Source organism: Arachis ipaensis, chromosome B10, assembly GCF_059453495.1.
Source record: "Arachis ipaensis isolate K30076 ecotype BB chromosome B10, ASM5945349v1, whole genome shotgun sequence".
NCBI classification, from domain to species: Eukaryota; Viridiplantae; Streptophyta; class Magnoliopsida; order Fabales; family Fabaceae; genus Arachis; species Arachis ipaensis.
In genome coordinates this window covers 12,059,831-12,081,778 of record NC_142435.1, presented here as the reverse complement: position 1 = coordinate 12,081,778, position 21,948 = coordinate 12,059,831, and the positions used below count along the sequence as shown (strand labels likewise).

The window sequence follows — 21,948 nt, the reverse complement described above, 5'->3', positions numbered from 1 at the left end:
TTGGGTCCAATGCTGTGAAAAACTTAACAAACAGCAGATTCTGTGATCTTTTATTTCATTATAGTTTCAATCTTTCCCATGTTGTTAATCTTTTTTTTCCTTGATTTTTTATGTTCAACCTATTGATATTTTTGCTTCTGCTTCTGCTGGTTATTGGTTAAACACGTACCAGTACCAATATACTTGGTTCTCACCTTTTAGTTGGTTGTTAGTTATTATTTTTATGCTGTCATTAATGGATTAACATCTTTTATTTTTGTATTGTTAAGATATTATATATCTTGATTCTGTATTATTATACTACTCTTTTTATAAACTGTTTAGAGGAATGGTTCTGGCTCTTATCTTTTCCTTCCTAAAATGTATTTTGCTCCACCCTCAGCCCTCAGCTCTTGCTCATTTTCATGATGAATTGAACTTGATTTTTACTAAAGAAGTTCCATTAATTTGTCATGAATGTCACAGCCTTCACAACATTTTGTTGTTAATGGTGAAAGTGAAAAGTTGTACAATTTGCAGTAGAAATTTCTGCATTTTGTCCAATTCCTGTCAGTACATGAAATTAGGAATGTTTGAAGAGAAGTGTATATACTAATGTTTGTTAGTTGCTTATACTTCACAATTTTTTTATATTTCATTCTTGGCTCTAGTAGTTCTTGCAATATTTTTAGACTTTTTTTCCGTAATTAATTGAAAACCAAACAAACCGAACCAAACCAAACCGATTTTAATTGGTTTGGTTTGGTTCGGATGACTTTGATAAAAAAACCGAACCAAACCGAACCGTAGTTTAATTAGATGATCGGATTGGATGACTTTTTTCTCAAAAATCGAACCAAATCGCACTGCGAACACCCCTACTTACCGTTCTTACCTATTTCCGGCCTTTGTCCCAAATTCACGGCCTCTGGCCTAATATTTCATCAAATAAACTCGTAACCACATAATTCACTATCCAATACCAATTTCAATCCACACATCAACTAAGCAAAATTCCACAATCCTTATTCAATATCAATATCATCCATACCAGCATCAATCTTTATCCATACATCCATTACACATATAATACCAATCAATCATACCATTCAAGCTTAATCCTAGGGGCACCTAACCTAGGAATTCACATCATATCACACGGTACTTAAATGAAACTTAAACTATACCTCTTGGAGCCAAAACAATACAGTTTCTTCTTGGAAGTCTCCACCAACGCTTAGCTCCATGTCTCACCAAAGCTCTACAAGCAATATCAATCCCCCAATTGTGCACCAAAATCACCCAATACTCTAACATAACCAATTTTCACACTTTTAATCAACCTAGGGTTCATGAAATTAATAAATCAAAGAGGAAAAAGCTTCTCTTACCTCAACCTACTCGAATGGGTGAAACCCACTTATAATCCATGCTAGTGTACCCCTAAACAATCAAAATCACAATAATTAAACAATCCCAAAACTAAAAATGCAAATTTTAAGGAAAAAGAAAACTGAACGAAATTATGAAACTTCCTTACCACAAGACTTAGATAGAATCATAGAATCTAAGAGGATAGGAAGAGCTACGCGTGACCGCAAACGGCTTGTCAATCGGAGCTCCGGATCAAAAGTTATGGGCAAAACAAGATTGGGGTGAATAGTGAAACTCCAACTCTCCTCTCTTGCTCCTCCACGGCTCTCTCTCTCTCTCTCTCTCTTTGGAGGGTGAAAATGAGCTGAATCTCATTAATTAGGGCTTATGTAGGTTGGGCTTGGGCCCAACTTGGGCCCGGTTCAATCGGTTTAGCCTGTTGGCTCAACTTTGGGCCAAAACCTTTAAGATTTTAGTTTTAAATCGTATTTTAAATATTTCTATCTTTCCAAATTATAAATTCTAATTTCTTAACCTTATTCACTTATAATTAATTTCCTTAGTTGCAGTACCGAACAAATCTCAGCCGGTATTGCCGGTCAAATTTTTCAGTGCGCATTTTTACACAGAAAACTATGCTTTCCGACTCAGAAAAATCCACTAAGTCCAAATATTATATTTAAATTATCAAATTCTGATTGCTAAATTTTCTAACCGTGTTCACTCATATTTAATTTATAATTTAATTAATTACGATTTGACCGGATTTTACATCCTACCCACCTTATTTAAAATTTGGTCCACGAAAAGAAAACATAATTCTTAATTAAGCCTCCACTAACGGTTCTTTCAACTTCAACTAGCCTTACACCTTTCATTTTATTATCCTTCAATATCAATTCAATTTCCTTCTTACTCCACACTTCATCAATACCTAATTCAACTACTCTCGTACCATTCATTCTACCTTCCTTCATCATTAATTCAATCACCGATTTACATTCTTCATTCTTACTTACCTCGTCTTAACTTAAACCGAACTCAACCTACGCTACACTCATTTGCTTCACTCTTATCTCTCTCTAGGTCTTCCTCCATAGCTAATCAAACATCACTTTCATCCTCCCATTTATAAAATCTCCCAAACTCTTCAAATCCGACCCCTAACACCACATCAACGTTTCAATTTAACGTCTTCCAAATCTATCTTCCAAAACTAGTATTAGATACATTACAATTTAAGTAGGGATCAAATTGTGCCTATAATCCCCTCTACAACTTACTTAAAATCAATCTAATCTTACAACCACAATCAAACCCAATCATCTAGAACTATTTATTTGTATTAATCTGCTAACCTTTCAGGTATTCAAAACTTAAAGAATTCCTAATCACCCTTACTACTTCTCATCGCAATTGTCCTGTGTCGACGTTACCGGAAGCTTTCGCTGTGTCACTCTGATTATTAATTGCCAAGAATCCAATCATGCATCCACGTCATATTTCCCTATCGTTTCACCAAACCTAGGCCCACTTCTAAGCTTTCTCAACTTGACCGAAATAATGCTTACACTCATCCTAAGACTCAATCATGATCTCATTAAAATCCTAGATCTCAATACTCACATTACCTAATTATTCGAAACCTATAACATCAATTTTCTAGTAATTTGTCATTTTTTCATTTTCTACGCAAATGCTCAATTTCACAAACTTTCATTCCAATTCAAATCTAAACTATACCACTGCTAATTACAAGCCCCCTCTACTCTAAATCATCAAGTTCCAATCAATTCAAGCCTAATTAAATAAGTCATCTAATCAACTTTTTACCTCTAAGTATTTCACTCAACAATAAAAAATTAACACACTGATCTCACATATATCACTGCCAAGATTCCCATCTCGGCGTTTCCTCATCGGTTCGTTCTAGGGAATTCCTTCCTGAGTACCTCACTCATGTTCATGAGACGCCATTCGGGTCCTATCCACACCAAACAAATGATATCAAGGTGATCAGCCTCAATATCTCAAGTTAAGTGCTTCAAATTATCAAAGGTACACTCATGAATTTCATGCTAGATGTATGGTTAGATACTCTAACTAGCACAAACACAGACTCAGAGTATGCATTGAAGCATAAGCAGTCCCTCCCTCAGGCTTACGAGGACGAACTGCTCTGATACCATAATGTAACACCCTAATATACAGATCCTTATACCATCGTCTTCCACAAGTCTTGCTGTTGCTACGCGAACCTTGAGAAAACGGAGAAGCTGTAAACCCCGCTAAATTAGTAAATAATTAGTTAATAAATTAAATTTTAAAAAGAAAAATTAAAAATGTGAATATTATATTAAAATAGGATAGAGCTCTTTAAAACGAGAATTTTGACACTAATTTCAAAGAATTTGGCCTAAGATTGGGCCAACGGGCCGAACCAGTTGAATCGGGCTTGAACTGGGCTCAAACCGGACCCGTGGACCCAACCAAGCTCTCATTAATAAGAGACTCAGTGTCTCCTTCTTCCCCAAAAAGGGAATTCATGCTGCAACTTTGAAAAGGGGAAGAGAGAAGCTTATCAAACCCTAAGCTCACTTTAATCCACCATAACTTCTCCATCCGAGCTCCGATCGCCGCACTATTTGTGGCTACACGTTCACCGTGTCGAGCTCTACGATTCCACCGGAACAATTTCATAGGTAAGCCACAGTCCCACCTCAATCTTCTACCCCCTTTGATTTTCGAAAATTGTGAGCCCTATATTGAGATTTTGTCAATTTTGGTATTCTAGGTTCAAATTAGCTTGTGGAGCTTGTTGGATTTGGCTCTCTTGGTCCGTGGGTATGGTGAGGTCTCTAGCCCTAGCCAATTCTTGGTTTTGAGTATGTAAACTCTGAATTTTGAAGTATATATGTATGATATGGGTGAACTAGGTATATATGTACAAGTATTGGAATTGAATTGTGGACATTTGGAGGCTTGGTGGAGGATTGGTGCCAAGGTTTTGGTGATTTTGGAATTTGTGGGGTTGTGTGTGTGTTGCTTAAGTGGTTGCCTTGGACCAAACGTGGAAATCGGCCAAGATATGGTTTAGGTTTTGCGTATTTAATATGTAATGTTTTATGAAAACTTAGGCTAGGTGACCATAGGATAGGTTGGAACGTATGTGTATATTTATTGCTTAGTGCTCTTGATAAGAAGTATGTTTTGGTTTTGGTGCTTGTTGACTGAATGATAATTGACGAATTGATGATTAAGGACTTGAGGACATGAATATATAAGTCTTGAATTGGTGAATTATGATTTTGTTGGTGTATTTGGGAAGTGTATGTATGATATTGTTGATTTGGGGTATGGTATATTATGGAGATTGTTGTGGTGTTGAGGAAGATGTGCTTGTTAATAACTTGCAGGTTTGGTATTGAATTGAGAGTGGCTTTTAATGAAAATGAGGTTTTAAAGTTTTTGTGAAATTTGGTTTCTGGCCGAATTTTGGTGACCCATAACTTGGCTTCCGGACTTCCAAATAATTTCAAACTTATTTTGTATGAAAATTGAGTCCGTGAAGTTTACGCCGTTCGAAGAACGGAGGAAAAATGATTTAAAACGGAAAAGTTATGCGCGTCGATAGTTGGGATTTAAAAGGTTGGAATTATGCAACTTTTCATACTTATGCAAATTTTTGGAAAAACATACGCTCACGCGTACGCGTGACCCGGCATTTGCGTATGCATTCAGCTGCTCGCGACGCGACCAACCCTTTCGGGTTGGGGTTCTCGCGTACGCAAGCAGGGAGCTTGCATACGCGAGTGATGACTTTTCATGCCCACGCGTACGCGTGACCGGGGATTTGCGTACGCGACCAGTCGCTCGCGACGCGACCGACCCTTTCGGGTGGGAATTCTCGCATACGCGAACAGAGGCTGGCGCACGCGAGCAAGGGTTTCTGCATGCCCACGTGTACGCGTGGCCTCTGTTTCAACAAAAATGGATTTTTGTGTTTTTAAGTCAAACTTCAAGCTTCTAAACCTCTATTTTCACTCTTTTAGCCCCAGATCATAGTAGTTACTCTAGCAGTGAGTTGAAGCTAGGAAATAGAGGTAACTTGGGGATGAAGTAAAGGTTAAAAGTGATGAGTTATATGAGGAGAATGTGTATGTATGACGGTTATATGATGCCATGGCTATGATGAATGATTATGTAATGAATATGAATTGTTATGAATATTATGCGGCTTATGAATTTAATGTTATCTGAGACACGAGTTTTCCTGGGTACAGAACCATGGCTTGCCACCATATGTTCCAGGTTGAGACTTGATACTCTGTTGACCCTACGTCGTAAGGGTGACCGGGCACGTATAAATTCCCGGGAATGGATATCCCCATTGAGTAAGTTATATATGAATGAATGAATGTATGAATTATGAATGAAATGAGAAAAAGCTATGCATAGACTCATGGGGATGCGCAACGAGGGACAGTCCAACGGTTTCGAACTTGTCGGGTTGGCTTGATAACCGACAGATGAGCCTCATCAGCCATAGGACAGGCATACATCATGTGCATTTTGTTTGTTTGTTTGCTATGCATACTTGGGAATGCCTAACTGAATATATATTATGTTAATTGTTATATTTGCTACTTGCACTTCCTGCCTTCTACTTGTGCTTGAAATTGTTTGGTTGTCTGTCTCTGCTAAATCATTGGTGATGGAGGAGCGGAGGAAAGGTGGATAGGTTTAGTGTTAAAGTTAGGTTTAAGTTGAGTTTGGAATTCCTTAGAACACCTACCCCCTTTGTGGTTTCTATTTAGTAACTTAAGTCTTATAATCTGAGTGTCGGCGTTCTAGGATTGCCTCTGGCATTCCCAGGACCTTATATATTATGTGTGTGGCACCTTTACCATGCTGAAAACCTCCGGTTCTCACCCCATACTGTGTTGTTGTTTTCAGATGCAAGTCGAGAGGCACCTCGCTAGGCGTCTGGACTTCTGAAGCGGAGTGGTTCTTGGGTTCTTTTGTTATTCAATTTATGTATATATGTACTTAGCTTTCTCTCTAAGAAACTTGTTTATTTTGTCCTTCTTAGAGGTTTAAGGAGAGTTAATATTTTATCTTTGTGTTTTGGGTATTTTGGGATACGTATACATGTATGTAAATATTCTCCGGCCAGCCTTGGTTTCGCAGGCTGAGTTAGGAGCTAGTTATTCTGTATCCTTGATTCTTTATTCTCTCTTTTTGCTTAATTACACCTATGATCTCTAGGTTTCTTAGCACGTAAGTAATCTCGTTTCCTAAGCATTGCGCTTTTTATTTTGCGATTTTGTTTTACCCGTTTTTCAAGGCTCCTCTTTTATTACTCTCTTTCAAATACTATTATGTATATATTTTGTTTTAGAGCTCGTAATACTACACTACCTCTGTTTTACGGCTTAAGCTAAAAGCTTTATGTGGTAGAGTGTTACAGAAGCCATTCTCAGAAGACGATGAACAACAATATTAGGGATTTAGGGTTTACTTATTGACCCTAATTTCTTTTTCTTTTTTTTTTTATCTTGCTTCCAACGGTTAAGTCGAGTGTGTGTATTAGGTTGGCCATGTTGGACACATCGTTACTAATTTTACTATGACTTGATGGCAGGACTTCATTAATGCTAATTAAAACTATTTTGGATGTAAATAGGACACTTTAAACGTTGAGGATTAAAATAGGATTCACTCCAAATATAAAAGATCAATTTAGTATTTTATCCTAAAAAAAAAAGTTGTACCCCTTGTGATCGCAACAAATGTGAGAGAAAAAGAAAAATATTATACTAAAACTCTAAAAGAGTGATAATATCGTGGGTCATGGGAGCTGCAGTAATTAGTTTTCAATTCAAAGAAACCTTAAGTTTTTTTTCTAAATTAAATCTGATGTATTATTTTTGTTGTTTACAAGTGTAAATATTTGATAAGTTTTTTAATTTTTCATATTTTAGAAATATTTTTTTTATGTACATTTTAAGAACATTAGGATAAAAATAAAGACAAATAAGGGATTGTTAACAAATCTTTGATGCACTATGTCTTATATATATGATCCCAAATTATAGAATATTGAGTTTTGATATATTAGAAATGTGATTAAGAATAAGAATTATGGAAAAAATAAAATTTTGAATAATTATAGTTTTATACAAAAAATTGTAGCGGTTTCTTCTCATGTTTATAGATCTTATTTTACGATGAGACCAATGTTTTATTGAAATTAGAGATTCTATTATGTCTTCACCAAATTTGGTATGATTATAATAATTGTAAAATTAGTTATACATGATTGAAGTTTGACGACTGTCAAACTGATTCTTAAATCTGATTTTTTAAATAATGCAATAATTTTGTGAATGTGTATTATTCTACAATGACCTAAATTGTACGGATCAAATTCTAGAAAAAATACAGTGAATCTAGTTAGTTGAGTTCAAATTCGAAAAAGTTTTACCAAGGGTAGAATTTAATACAAATCTTGGAAGTTGAGTTGTCACACTTTAAACTCTACATCTTTTGTGAAATAGAAAAATCATGTTCAAAATTTTGTAATTAGTTTTACGAAGCTTGGAATTGGATGATGTTTGAGCCATTAGTTATGCGAGTTTAAAGAAGGACTGCTAGAGTAGTTTTTAAAACTGATTTCAAAACAGGACAACTACTTTAAATGCACATAAGTAATTCTAAAAGGTAACTTCTGTGATGGCTTTGTATATGGTGACTAAAGGTAACAAGGGTGATTTTTGGTTGACTATCCAATAGCCTTGAGACACCTGAATTCTTGGAATGAGTTGTTGAAGGCTTAGTCAAAGTGAGTTATGCGTTAAGCGCGGTAACTATTTTTGGTTTACTGCTGGGACATTTAGGAGATTTCAAGATCAATAATCATGGATATGAAATAGACCGTAGTACTTGGACACCAAAAATGTATGGAATTTTTGTATATAAGTTAAAAATCAAAATAGATGGGTCATTGGCCCCGATGCTCACCGAATTAGAAAAAAAAAAAGAAAACCAAAGTGGATAGGAAGATAGTGTAGAGAGAATAAAATTAGATTCAATATATGCTCCAAAGAAAATAAAAAGCTCGATTATTATTATTATTATTATTATTATTATTATTATTATTATTATTATTATTATTATTATTTAACAATTAAAATATGTCATATGATTATTTTTTCGTTAAAAATTAGATGGCATTTTTTTTTAACTTTATAAACTCCGTTGTTCCGTTGTCTCATTTACCTAACAATTTAGTATCGACTTATTTGCTTGAAATAACTCTTTTTTTATTAAAAAATTTTTTTTTTATTAAATGACATGAATTTAATTTAAATAATTTATATTAATTTCGTATCCTCCTAATAATTTGGAGAAAATAAAATCATTCACACCGTAGATAATTAAAATGATGTCTGAAATTTTTAATACAAGAATTAAAATTATAAAGTATAATTATGTATTGTTCTAATTTTTTGTATATTTTAAAAATTAAAAAACCAAAAGAGCAATTAAAATTATAAACAAAATAAAAAAATTAAACTTTTATATCTTTCGAGAAGATAAAATAGTTGAAATAGATGAAAGAAAAAGATTTATTAGTTTAATAAATAATTTTCTTTTTTTTTTTTTTTTTAGATTTGGGATAAGGTTCACAAAAGCATACCCAACCCCAAGAATTCTACCCTTTCCAATATATCCATAGCCCCCGACTAGGTTTTCACCCATCCCAACGTAGACTCTCTTCCTCCATTAGTAACATATGAGAGCTCCATGAACGTTGAAGAAGATGATGTTCTTTGTGGACTCACTATACGTTGCCGTGGAAGCTTTTTTCGGTTACGTCTCATTCTTGCCTGTATGCCATCATTATGAAAACCGAATCGAGGATCGAACCGATCATACTACTGGATCACTGGTTGAACCAATAAATCACTGGTTGAACCGATTGATCCAGTCCTACGTGAATAAAAAATATAAAGTAGTAAAAAATTTAAAATTAAAATTTAAAATACATATCTTTACTAACATTTTAAGAATAATCAAGCTATTCTAAAACAATATGGAACAGGAATAATAAATGTTTTATTATTTTTACTGTATGATAAGTATTTTTATTTTGTTTTATATTTAAATAGCTATTATTTTTAAATTTTAATAATTTATTAATTAGTTATACTTATTATACTATTATATAGTACAAATATTTATTAAAAATATATAATTAATAGTTATCATATAATTATGAAAAAAAAATATAAGTGAGTTTATAATTATTGTTAAATAAAAATATAATTAATTTAAAAATGAGTGAGTTTATAACTAAAATTAAAATAAGTTAAATAGAAGAAAGCTATTTAATAAAAGATATATATATATATATATATATATATATATATATATATATATATATATATATTATAATTTGCATATATATTAATAAGCATGACTGTTCGGTGGCTATTCATGCATGTCTCCTTCTTTGAGGAGAGAAGTTTAGGTATGAAGGACCATACGGTACAAATACTATTCTTTTCTACTACTAATATTCTTTTTAATTATATTCTCTCATTGCATCGAATACTATTCTTTTCTGTTACTGTTATTCTTTGCACAGATATGAGTTTTAGAAAGGAGTAATATTAAATTTTATATTCTTATTTATGAGAACATTATGGCTTATTATAGTATAAATTAACATTGTACCATATAACAGATAATAGAAATATATATTCATTTCTTGTTACTTATATTACTCTTTTTTTTAATGGTCTAAAATAATTTATATATTATTATATTATGTTTATTATTTATACAATATTTTTTTCTGGTAATTATTCATTGATAAATATTAAATTAACGATTTTGTACATTATATTTCAATGTGTTTACTTTAAAAACATTTGCATAACGGAGGGAAAAAAATATAAAATCAACATTTTCATAAATCATAAAAAATAAGAAGTAATTAGTATTTATTAAAAATATATTTATTGTATCATACATTTTCTTTTTATTTCAAATAAAAATATAATATTAAAAATCAGGAGTAACTAAAATTAAAGGATTTGTAAAGACTCAACTATTATTCTATGCATAATATTTTGGACTAAACATGATAAAAAGATTTTATCCGCTTCTGATATTATATTAGTAGATATATAAATCGTCTCGTAGGTAGCTAGAAAGCTTTATGTATATAAACACGAGAGCTTGTAACCTTTAGGAGGCGGGGTGGGTGTAACCGTTTTCTTTTTGTTGTAGCTCTTAACGCGCTACGATTGACTCCATTATTACTATATATTAAGATGAAATCTTTTCTTTAAAAAAATAACAAGTTCTCTTTTTCTCTCTCTCATTTTTCTATCTACCATATGTATCTTATATGTAATTGTAAATGAGTACTTATAAATTTGACAAAAAAAATTTGGTAAAACTAAGCATGACATTACGTAATTGCAATTAAAATTAATCATAAGTGGGATATTTTAATTCTTAACCATTAAAATTAAATTTGTAATCTTTACCACATTTACAACACAATAATACTGAGAAAGGTACTTTTATCTTTTTAATTAATGTTCAAAGGGATATTTAAAAAGTTAAAATTAACATTTAAATAAAATAATTTAATCTATTTACATACTAATATAATTTTTTAATGTTGATAATTGTTGATGCACTTTGATATAGATAACCATTAGTTGATAGTTGTCATGAAGGTATTTAAAAAGAAGTACAATTAAAACGTGACGATTTTGAAAAAATTGTAGAAAAATTAATTCGTTAGAGCTCCAACACAAAAATATGTGTTTAAATGAAAACAGAGCGATTATGTTTTGCTTTGTTATCAAAAAGTATTTTTAGAATTTGAAACAAAATTTAAAATCCAATGTTAACCTCCAAAAAGAAAAAAAAAAAAACCAAATTTTCAGCAAACAAGTCACATATTATGATAGAGTAAATAACCATTTCTGACCACGAAAGATTCGACTAAAAGAGTAAAATTAAAAGTGTACCCACGAAAGATGAATTATATTCGACAAAAATAACCAATTATTAATTTCTTATTGTTTCTATTAAAAGATTAATCAAAATACCTAAAATACCCATATCTAAACCTTTCGAATTCTTCAACTCAACTCTCTATTAACAGCAAAACCACGACCTCTTGTTCTCAAATTTTGAATACCACCACCGTCACCACTGTCAAAATTTGAGAATTTCGGCACGTTCGCCTGCTTCCTTCCTTCCTTATCAAACCAGAAGTACGTCAGAAACGACGAAATCGGACTGTAACAAAACGCAAACGTCTTTCCGGTCTCGCCGTCAATCTTCGGGTGCACTATCATGCTCATCGCCAGCTTCCCCTCGAATTCAAAATGACCCATCGTTTCGATGTCGTCAGTCTCCGTCACTCTCACCTTATATGGAAGATCCGATTCTCTGAGAGCGAAGAGGTGGTTGCAGAACAGAGCTAAGCTTGTGTTTGCCAGCCCAATGTCGTTCACAGGGATGTATTGTCCACTCACCACACGCGCCGCCGTGAGGGATCCACGCGCCGCCGAGCCCATTAGTGTGTTGAAGCCAAAGAACACGTTGGGGATGAGAGCTTGACCTGCTTCGTTCTCTATGGTGTACTTGTAAGCCTTGATGTAGTGGCTATAGAGTGTGGCTTTGCCTTCTTTGATGCGAATGGCGTGGAGCATGCCGTTGCCGTCCAAGAGGTGGTACGGTCCCTTTGGGAGAAACTGTGGATTGGGTCCGTTTCTGACGCACCATCCAGGCACGACGGAAGAGAGCACTCCACAATGTCGCATCAGGACCGTTTTGTTGACGGTGGTATTGACAGTGGTGAGTGGTGATGGTGGCGGTATTCAAAATTTGAGAACAAGAGGTCGTGGTTTTGCTGTTAACAGAGAGTTGAGTTGAAGAATTCGAAAGATTTGGATATGGGTATTTTAGGTATTTTGATTTATTTTTGTGGAACATAATTCATCTTTCATGGGTACAATTTTAATTTTACTCTTTTATGGTTAGTTTTATCGACGTTCGAATCTTTCGTGGTCAGAAATGGTTGTTTACTCTATTATGATAAAAGTAGTTTCCAATTTAAATACCAAAAAAAGTTAAAACGGAAAGAGTACACTGATAGAGAGTGATGTTAGATGTCCCAGGTAAAGAAATGTCAGCTTCTAAATTGGCGTCAAAGGAAAATAAAAAGCATTGTTCCAAATGCCATATGATTCTCCTATTACGGAACGTGACTTGATAACGGTTGTGAGAATGATGTGGTTGTAGCCTACGAAGACAAAGGGACCGTCTAATCCGAGGTAGACTTTGTGGTTGAGGACAGGTAGTCAGGGTGATTCAGGCATCGATAATTCCTGAATGATGAGGCCATGTTGCGATAACATGCATGGAGTCGTTCAAGGGCATTGCGGGAATCGTAGTGGACAAGTTTCTCCTCCTCTAACAAGCCCTGGTTAAAGTCATCAATGACCATCGCATGCAACTCCAGCAGCTTTCTCAGCAAGGCCGCTGCAGCACCTCCCGAGCAAGATGTTCGTCGTTCGAATATCTCACAGCGGCACTGCAAGATCATATGGTGGGGAGCAACTCTCCGAACATTATCCGGTCCAGGAACTGGGGTACGACTATAACCGAACCCCCGAACAAGAAGGAAAAGCCTAGGATAAGAACATACAAACGTCGCAACACTAGGAACAAGAGCAACACGAACGATGACCCTGACTATCTTCCAAAGCTAAATCATATCAGCAACTTAAACAACGGATTGTTCAAGTTCAGTCGCAGCAAGGGAAAACCGAATATATCATTGAAGACTGCAACACCGAAGTCCGGTTATAGGGGGATGCGTAATCTGTTCCCGACTTCGATGATTTCACCTGGATGTTACGGACCCACCAGCTCATATGTCACAAACACGACCGTGAAGATTGCTCGAGCTCGGAACCTTCAGCAAAAGTTCATGCTACACCGGAACCTGGATAGCAGTTTCATGGCAGAAGATGTCGGTAAAATAATACCCAAGGTTTGTTCCTTAAACCTGGATCTGGTCGTGGCATTCATTCTAATTGATGTTAACTGTATCTGTTTCTCAATGAATTTAAATCTCGTTGCTGTTGACCAGGGTATGCCGGTCTCGTTTCAACCTAACGTTGACATGGAGATAGAAGGATTACACCTACCTACCGCAGCCTACATCTTTAACACCACACTGGATCAAGAGTGAGTTTATTGTATCCACCCTTGTATGCATGATGGCTCTACTCACTTCAATTATATAAATAGGGAGGGATTTTGTGGGAGCTAATGGGTAGACTTAGCTACTGAAGAAAATAATAAATTTGTCAAGTATTATTATGAAGGTGATATATCCAATTTAATCCCCCCTTCCAATTTTTCCCATAAAAAGTGGTTCATGTTGGAAAACAAAACATGTTATAAGTAGATAAATCGTTAACTTTGATATGATTAACAAATTCAGAGAGATGCTTGTTCCGAATCCGCACTGTGCCATGACACGGAAGGCACTGAGGACTTTAGAGCCGGGAAAGCAATTAGTGGACAACATATGACACACATCGTTAACTATCTACAGTTTGTGCCTATTATCTTCTTTTGGCCTCCCGATTTCTTTTTAATATGCTTGGTTTCTTTTTTACGCAGGTACTGATTCTACTGGCAAGGATGCTTGCGTTTGACTTGACAAGACTGCATTGGTATCTTCTAATGACATTTGCAGTTAGTTATCTAACTGTATAATTTGTTTTGCAATGGTGCATTTCCACAAAGTTAAACCAGAAACTGTCGAATGCCTGTGATAATTGAGGTTAATAAATAATAGAAACTTTGACCAGCCTTGTAACATTTTCAATTTGTAGCAATAGCGACTGGACGAGGGCCTATACCACAAGCAACCATTGCTGCTATACGGAAGGACTTCATGGGTTACACCGACGAAGTGTTGAAGGTACGTAAACATGATTATAGTTTTGCATGCTGCCTACATGACCTCTGTTCATAATAGAATGCACATTTTGTTCCCTCTGAGCTGAGGTAGATTTACTGCCCCTTGTGGTGCGATAACCATTGGTTTCTTGTTGTCGTCAACCTCTCACGACGGCAGTTGGTTTATCTTGACTCACTGCGATCCCCAACAGCTAGGTCAAAGAGACGTCGACAGATTAGGAAATTGGTAATGTTGTAATTTTTTAATTATAGATCTAGGTCTGTTAGTGTTGCATAGAAAAGAGTTGACAGAGATTTACATCTCAATTCTGATGCTGTTTTTGAGTTATCTATATTGAGTTGGACTTTTGCTTGATGCAACTTATTCCTGTTTTTATTAGTATTGTCTTCCGATTGGATGTTATTTCTTTTTCCGAATCCAACGTCTTCTTCTACATGTCTCTCGATTTTATATTTTCACTTTCACACAATTAAATGATTTTTATTAATTTTCAGTTACTTAATACGTCAATTAAAACCAATTTGGTTGAACATAACGAAACAAGTTCCCGTCAAAGGTAGAATCCTGTTGAAATGTTCGTTAAAAGATTTTAAATTTGAATGTGTAAAAGAAACTTTTGAACAGCCTTGTCAAGTTTTTTTATTCTGCTCTATGATTGGATTAACTGGACGTTATTCTACCTAGGTGATAAAGTCATATGCAGAAACAACTAACAGGTTAAAATTGAAATTAAGGTCGTTGTGTTTGTGATAAATGTTTGTTTGAATAGTTTAATTCGGGACCGTTCGAGTTTAGTTATATAATTGTTAATTCCCAACCAAATTATAGCGTTACAGAAGAAATGATTAAGTGTAATGCACGATTATTGTTACTCAGTCAATCTTTCTGGATGACCTTCTGGAGGACCGTGCTTGGTATGCTAATGCAGACACGGACAAAGTAGAATGCAGTGAGTTTGAGATAAAAGAGCTTGAGGTTGCCCAACAACTTCCACAAAGGTAAATAATTTAGACCTATCTCAAATTAAAAATTGTATTCGCTGGTTGCAACTATTACCATACTTCACTTGTTTAAGTAAACTTGAAATCTGATTAGGTACTTGTTATGTCTTCTTTTCAAACACGTGGCCAATAACATGTATAACAATGACTGTGGCATATTTGTAGGACAATGGATTATCATGTACCACTTGTTCTATGACTACGATGTTAAGGTATAATCTGCACTTCCCTTACATAAAATTATATAGAATTAGCTCACTTCCTATTGATTTTATATGAATTATCGTATGAACTAAAGTTGCATTACTTGTTATCCTAACCTACAAGCGTGTTGGGAATACTACAGGCATTTTAGTTGGTCACCGATTACAGCAGAATGCGTCTTACAATCGACATGGTCTTAAAGTATCACAACGATAACATAATAGAAACCCTTAAAGCAGCACTAAAATACTGGAGGAGTTTCACAACTGCTCCGTCATAGCAACCCAAGAGGCATACTTAGCCTAAGAAACCATTCTTTTTGTTTGAGGTAAATGAACAATTTGCTCCACTATGACTTTTGTAAGAGCAATATTTTGGGATATGATGTGTATCTCCAATTGGGAGGTTAACGGTGCAATGTTTGGGCTGCGATCATATGATGCTTATTATGATATTTTCATTTTTTACAACTAGATGGAAAACCGAAAATATATATCAGACTAAGTAGTTTAGTTCCTCTAGTTCTCTTCATTCATGATTGATTTTAAATGGAACACTCTTTTTGTCACGCGTGTTAGGTGCATGTTATTGTAGTGTATATACACTATTGCACTGTACGCTACAGGAAGCTGGGAGAAGACTTGAAATGTTATAAAATTTGCAATTTTTCCTTTCAAATGGTTATTTGCATAAAATTATCCATTAATCTCAAAAATATTCCCAAATCTTTGTTTCTTTAAAATATTGTAAAAATTATGCTCAATTTAGTACAAAATTAATATGTATCTAAAATTTAAATAAACGAAAGTTGTCTATAGTACCGAAAAGAAACAAAGGAATTTTTTATGTTAGCATTCGTGTCTTACAATAAGGGTAGATGATGCAATCAGATGATCTACTTAGATGGAACTATGACATCGAATATACAGATCCAAGTGGTGCATGATGCAGACATGAGTGAATTGCATTTGCGATGGTTAAAAAATCAGTTTTCCAGTTTCGGTTTGGTAGAAATTGAAGCAACCATGACTCATACAAGGACATCATGCCATGCTTGTTCCTGCATTGAAGCATCATAGAAATTCCCTAAAACTGTTATCACAACCTCCTGCCTTAATAACATCTAACATCACAACACATGAGCCATAACATGAATTGGATAAATTATTTGCACTTAGCACCAACAATCTTGATTCAAACAAGTCTCATTCATTAGGAAAACAAAACATACGAACCGTTTTCACAGCACAAAAAATGACCATAGTAAGGTCTAATATGTCAACTCAACTAGAATATCAAAAGTGCATAACCAAAGTAAATAAAATGTAACTCTATCCTAATTAGGTGAACCATTCATTCACATGCAGTCATGGCAATCCAACTAATTTCATCATGACCTTTTTTCGGAAGAATGAACTCCCCTATGGCTGGATCCACCATCTTGCAAAATGATATCTTGCTTATCAAATCAAGGTTTGAAGTTAAATCTTTTTATTGCACTATAAATATCATGAAGTAAGTAACAAGTAACGACGTGAAGCATTACCAAATGGGATGAAAACAACAAACGAGAATCCTCGAAATTAATCAACACATACACACCTCATCGTCGACATTGTCGTCCATGGCAATGCAATTTCTTCAATCATGGCCTAATCTGAAGCACCTCTGGTAATGCCTCCCGTTATTGCCATTCATGCTCCCGCGAGGTGCACCCTTCGACCTGATAACCTTTGGGTAACGAATGTGGATTTGATCCACCCCTGCTTGAACACGATGCACACTTTGTCCTATGCCACAAATAGATTCAAACTCCCTTGACATTCGGGCAACTTCCGTCATAGGAGTGTTGTATGTTTCTGTAGTTTGCGCATCTTGAAAACACATCGATAGGAAAGCACTCCACAATGCTCCGTATCTAACGCAAAATCCTCCCGTGGGATCCGATGCCGCATCCTTACTGTTGCTGCCGGCTACTTTTGCATCTTTGCACTACCTATGAAGCACCAATTGGCTCGGAAGCTCTTCTTTCTCTAGCTCTTTGAGGACACAAAATATATGGTAGCAAGGAATCCCTAATCTCTCCCACAACTTACAAGAGCATGCATACTTATCAGAACTTCTATCCAAGAATACCGAGTACACATGATGGGGCCTTTAAAACTTTCTAAACATGAACTTCTTGGTGCTACCAAAACTGTCCCTGTGTAAGACCAACAATGCCGCAACCCCCCTCGATTTGTTTTTGCACCTCGTAGAATATCTCCCTCATGTAGAACTTGCTCGCAGATCTTTCCAAGGTTTCGAGACCCGTAGTGATCACTGGATTAGATTAAAGAGTCTTGTAATCTGCAATGAATTCGTTGTTCCGGTAATCCTTAACAACTCGATCTAGGTTTTCAACCAACTCAAGTAAGCAATTCCCGAATTTGATAAATTTCTTCAATGATGAATTAATACCCTCGCACCAAGAAGTAGTTCAAATGCCGGCACAAAATTTCCCACCCAAGTAAGCATTTGCCCACATCTCTCTCTTTTTGTATGTCTTTGCAACCCAATCGTTGTCCTTTAGACCGAATGACGTGACCATGTCCCCCAATAGTTGTCAAACTCTTCCACATCAAAGTGACCATACATAGCAGTCTCAAACGTAGCACAAAAATTTTTGTCCTTGATATTCACAATAGCATTTCGAGCAAGATGCCAGGTGCATAGTCGATGTGCTGCGTTCGAAAATTCACTTCGAATGGCCTCTCGCATGGATTCATCACCATCTGTGACAATCACTTTCGGATCCTTGTGCCTCATTACATCCAAGAAGCTACTTAGCAACCATTTTTAGGACGGAATCTTCTCGTCCTCTAGCAAACCGAACCCAAAAATAATTGTCTGTCTGTGGTGGTTGGTGCCTGAAAATATTATAAGAGGTTTGTTGTATAAGTTTTTTCTATATGTCGAGTCGAATGCCAACACATCACCGAAGCATTCATAGTCATACTGCATCTGACCATCAGATCAAAACATGTGACCAAGGTGCTTCTCAGCGCAATACGTATATTGCATAACTGCCATTGGATCCAACTCAGCCTTGCCTTCAAGTAGTTTATTTCTGCGGCTGCATCTCTCTCCACGATCCTAGATTGCCTAACTCCATCCATATAATTATACAAGTCCTTACTTATGAAGTTAAGATTGCGATATCCACCACACATATAGGCAAAGAAGCCCATCATTTGAGTTGTCTGGAAACCGGCTTCATGCATGCTATGTATATGCGCTTTGTGACCTTCTGTGATCTTCCTATGCAGTGTTATTACATTAGTGAATGTTGGGGATGCCAAGTCATGATTATGCTCTTCAACTAATGCCTTTGTCCTCCACTTCCCACAACTTTTGTCCAGAAACACAACAAGCTTGGCATTGCAATTTGTTCTCGTCTCTGGTTTATATGGCCTTTTTCTGTCAACCCTCTCATAGTGCTTCTTTTCCTGCAGCCCTTGCTGATTGCAATAGAAAAACTTTCTGACAATATCCCCCCTAGTCTTTAACAGAATCTCCCTTTCGCACGGCAAAACCAATATCCTTCGTATACGCCACATAGCTTGTGTAGGCATCTTCAACCCCAGTAAACTTTGCAGATAACAATACAGAACCATTCACAGGGTATGGACTGTTGAATTGTTCACCGATGATATTCCCTGAGTTCCCATGATCCTCTGTTGAGGCATCTACATTGCATCCACCACCATTGCAATCTTGATATTCGCTGTCTACATGGCGACTATCACCTTCGTCAGTATGCAGTTCCTCCAACTTGTTTGAATCATATTCGTCACTTGAATCGATGCTCCAACCATGAGTTCATTGGCCTGACCACTCTAACATGCTGCCATCAGCCAAATCCAGTTCACTCTCACACATTCCTAGGGTAAAAAATAATGAAACTAGTCGAGAACAAAGCATGTCGTATGCATAGTAAATTACAGAGATAACTTAAATATAGACAATTGCTATACAATTAGGCATTAACCAAAGTTTCATAGTTGTGACTGAATAGTAGATCCTAACCAATTATGACTGAGTGATTCAAAACTTTTTAGCCAATTAAATTGACAAGTACACATCATATAAAAAGTACTATAACATTTGTTTAAAAAATTTTAAGGAAAAGTGCTCCACTTATTGTAATATAGTTCGCAGGTAAAAACTATCAAGACATGCATTCACATCATTTGTCACGCTACCTGGACCTAAACCAGTCACTGCTTGAATGCAACTATGAGCCAAGACCTATACATGCCTACATCACATTAGAGGAAGAAATAGCATGTTTTCAATCCTTTATAGCTCACACATAAATATGACAATCATAACTCACAGCTTTATTAATAATTCTAATATACAACAACAATCATTGGTCATAATAAAAGAAATAAAGTGTTGAATATTAACCCCTAAAACTTATTACTTCAAAAATCAACAACTGTACACAGAAGGATCATCGTATAAAATAGAATGAGAATGAAATATGTAACTTAAGATAAAATATTTGACCACATCTGACCTTAAATGGAAAAGATAATTCCAGATTTTTTGTTCCAATAACCATTTTTGGTAGGAGTTCAAACGTTGCAAATGCTAGAATATGTCACTTGTAAGATTTGATGACGAAAATTGTTAAAGAAAACATCCAACTTAAAGGTATTTCAGAAGGAAAACCATTTTCTTTTCATTTTAGAGTAGGCTAAAAAACATATTTATTGAAACAGTTCAAGACGAATTTTCAGCGACCTGCCTATAAATAAACAGAACAAAAGCAAAACACTTGCTACCAACACACTTGTGTAATGGTGACCGAAGGAAAATTGCTGAAAACTGATATAAATTTCACTTTGGCGCATATAGTTTGTACTTAACGCACACTGTTATTATTTCAAATGCATAGATTTGTCATTTGATTTTTCTATACGAACATATGAAAAATTTGGCTATGGTTAAATCTTATATCTATTATGTGTACTATTATTGGTACTCTTATGTATACTCTTATATCTATTATGTGTGCTATTATTGATAAAGTCAGAAGGATCTAGTTTTGTTCCAATCAATTATTTGGAGGATGCAGCATCAAAAGGAGCAGGTAAGAAACTATTTTTGGGGTGATTGATTATAGGAATCATCTTGATGTTGAACATTATAACTGTTTTTAATTTTCAGTTCTATTTATTTCGTTTTGGAATTCAAATTTACCATGTATGTGCAGTTTGTTTGGAACAAAATCAGTGTATCGTATGCCTAATGGAGCCTTTTGACACAAAACAATCTCACAAATTCAGAACAACTGCATATATTCATCTAATTTTGAACCAAAAAAATCACCAAAATTAGTGCATACATGAAGGACAAACATTACCCATACTCCACAAATCAGAGCACCAGCAACAGATAGGAAAACAGATGAGGGCCACTGGAGGAGGCAGGGAGCCAGCGCCGGATGCCAGGATTCAGGTTTTCTAGCCTTGAGAGACATAGACAGAGGGGGACAGAAGGAGACAGAGGAAAGGCGATAATGAAGCAAAGCCTAGGATTTTCGCTCTTCTCTCCGAGGTGCCGGCGAATATGTTGATTTTGATGTTGCTGTCGGGTGAGGTCGCCTCCACCAACGACGCTAACCTTCTCCGAAACCTTCCTCAATGAATCCATTTCCAGAAGCGGGCGTCGAAGATGGCCTTCACCCCACCACTCGCAACTGAGCTCCGAACTGAAGATTGAACCCTAATTTCCCCAAATGCTTTGAATGTTTGTTCATACAGCTCATAGATTTGGGAATTTTTTAATTTTATCTTTCAATTTCTGTTTCTATTCACCCCATAAACATTAAAAAAATCCAACTACATACTATTCCCATGATTCACTAATTTATTTGTTAATTATCATGGTTAGCGTTGAAAATATTTACCATGACTCCATTAGCGATTTCACCGTATGTCAGCAGAGTCAACGGATATGGTCTTCTACCCCTTTCAGGCCAGGTGTCGTTCACAGGTTGCCTCTTCCTGCTTGGCCACCTTAGCCACAGATTCTCTTCATTCACCACAGACGTCACCATTCTAAAATCATGTGGGACCAAAGTTGGGTGAATATTGGAATATCTAGTGTTATAATAGAAAGTTGTGGATCATTTCCCTCTTGTTGCTGAGCTCCCTTTCTCTTTGGTCCACAGAACAGAAACAAAATGTAGGACTGGTGCCAATAGTTCATCACGAAAGAAAGAACTCACTGATGAACTGAAATCACTAACTAATACTAAACTAATACTACACTAATTAATACTAATCTAATATTAAACTAATACTA

General features: G+C 35.4%; 2 pseudogenes; both read right to left on the bottom strand.

Moving 5' to 3' along the window:
- Positions 1–11,522: 11,522 nt before the first annotated feature.
- LOC148579160 (putative carotenoid cleavage dioxygenase 4, chloroplastic pseudogene) lies at positions 11,523–12,209 on the bottom strand (annotated as a pseudogene).
- Positions 12,210–17,178: 4,969 nt separating this feature from the next.
- On the bottom strand, positions 17,179–21,700 carry LOC148579159 (protein FAR1-RELATED SEQUENCE 5-like; annotated as a pseudogene).
- Between the last annotated feature and the right edge of the window lie 248 nt (positions 21,701–21,948).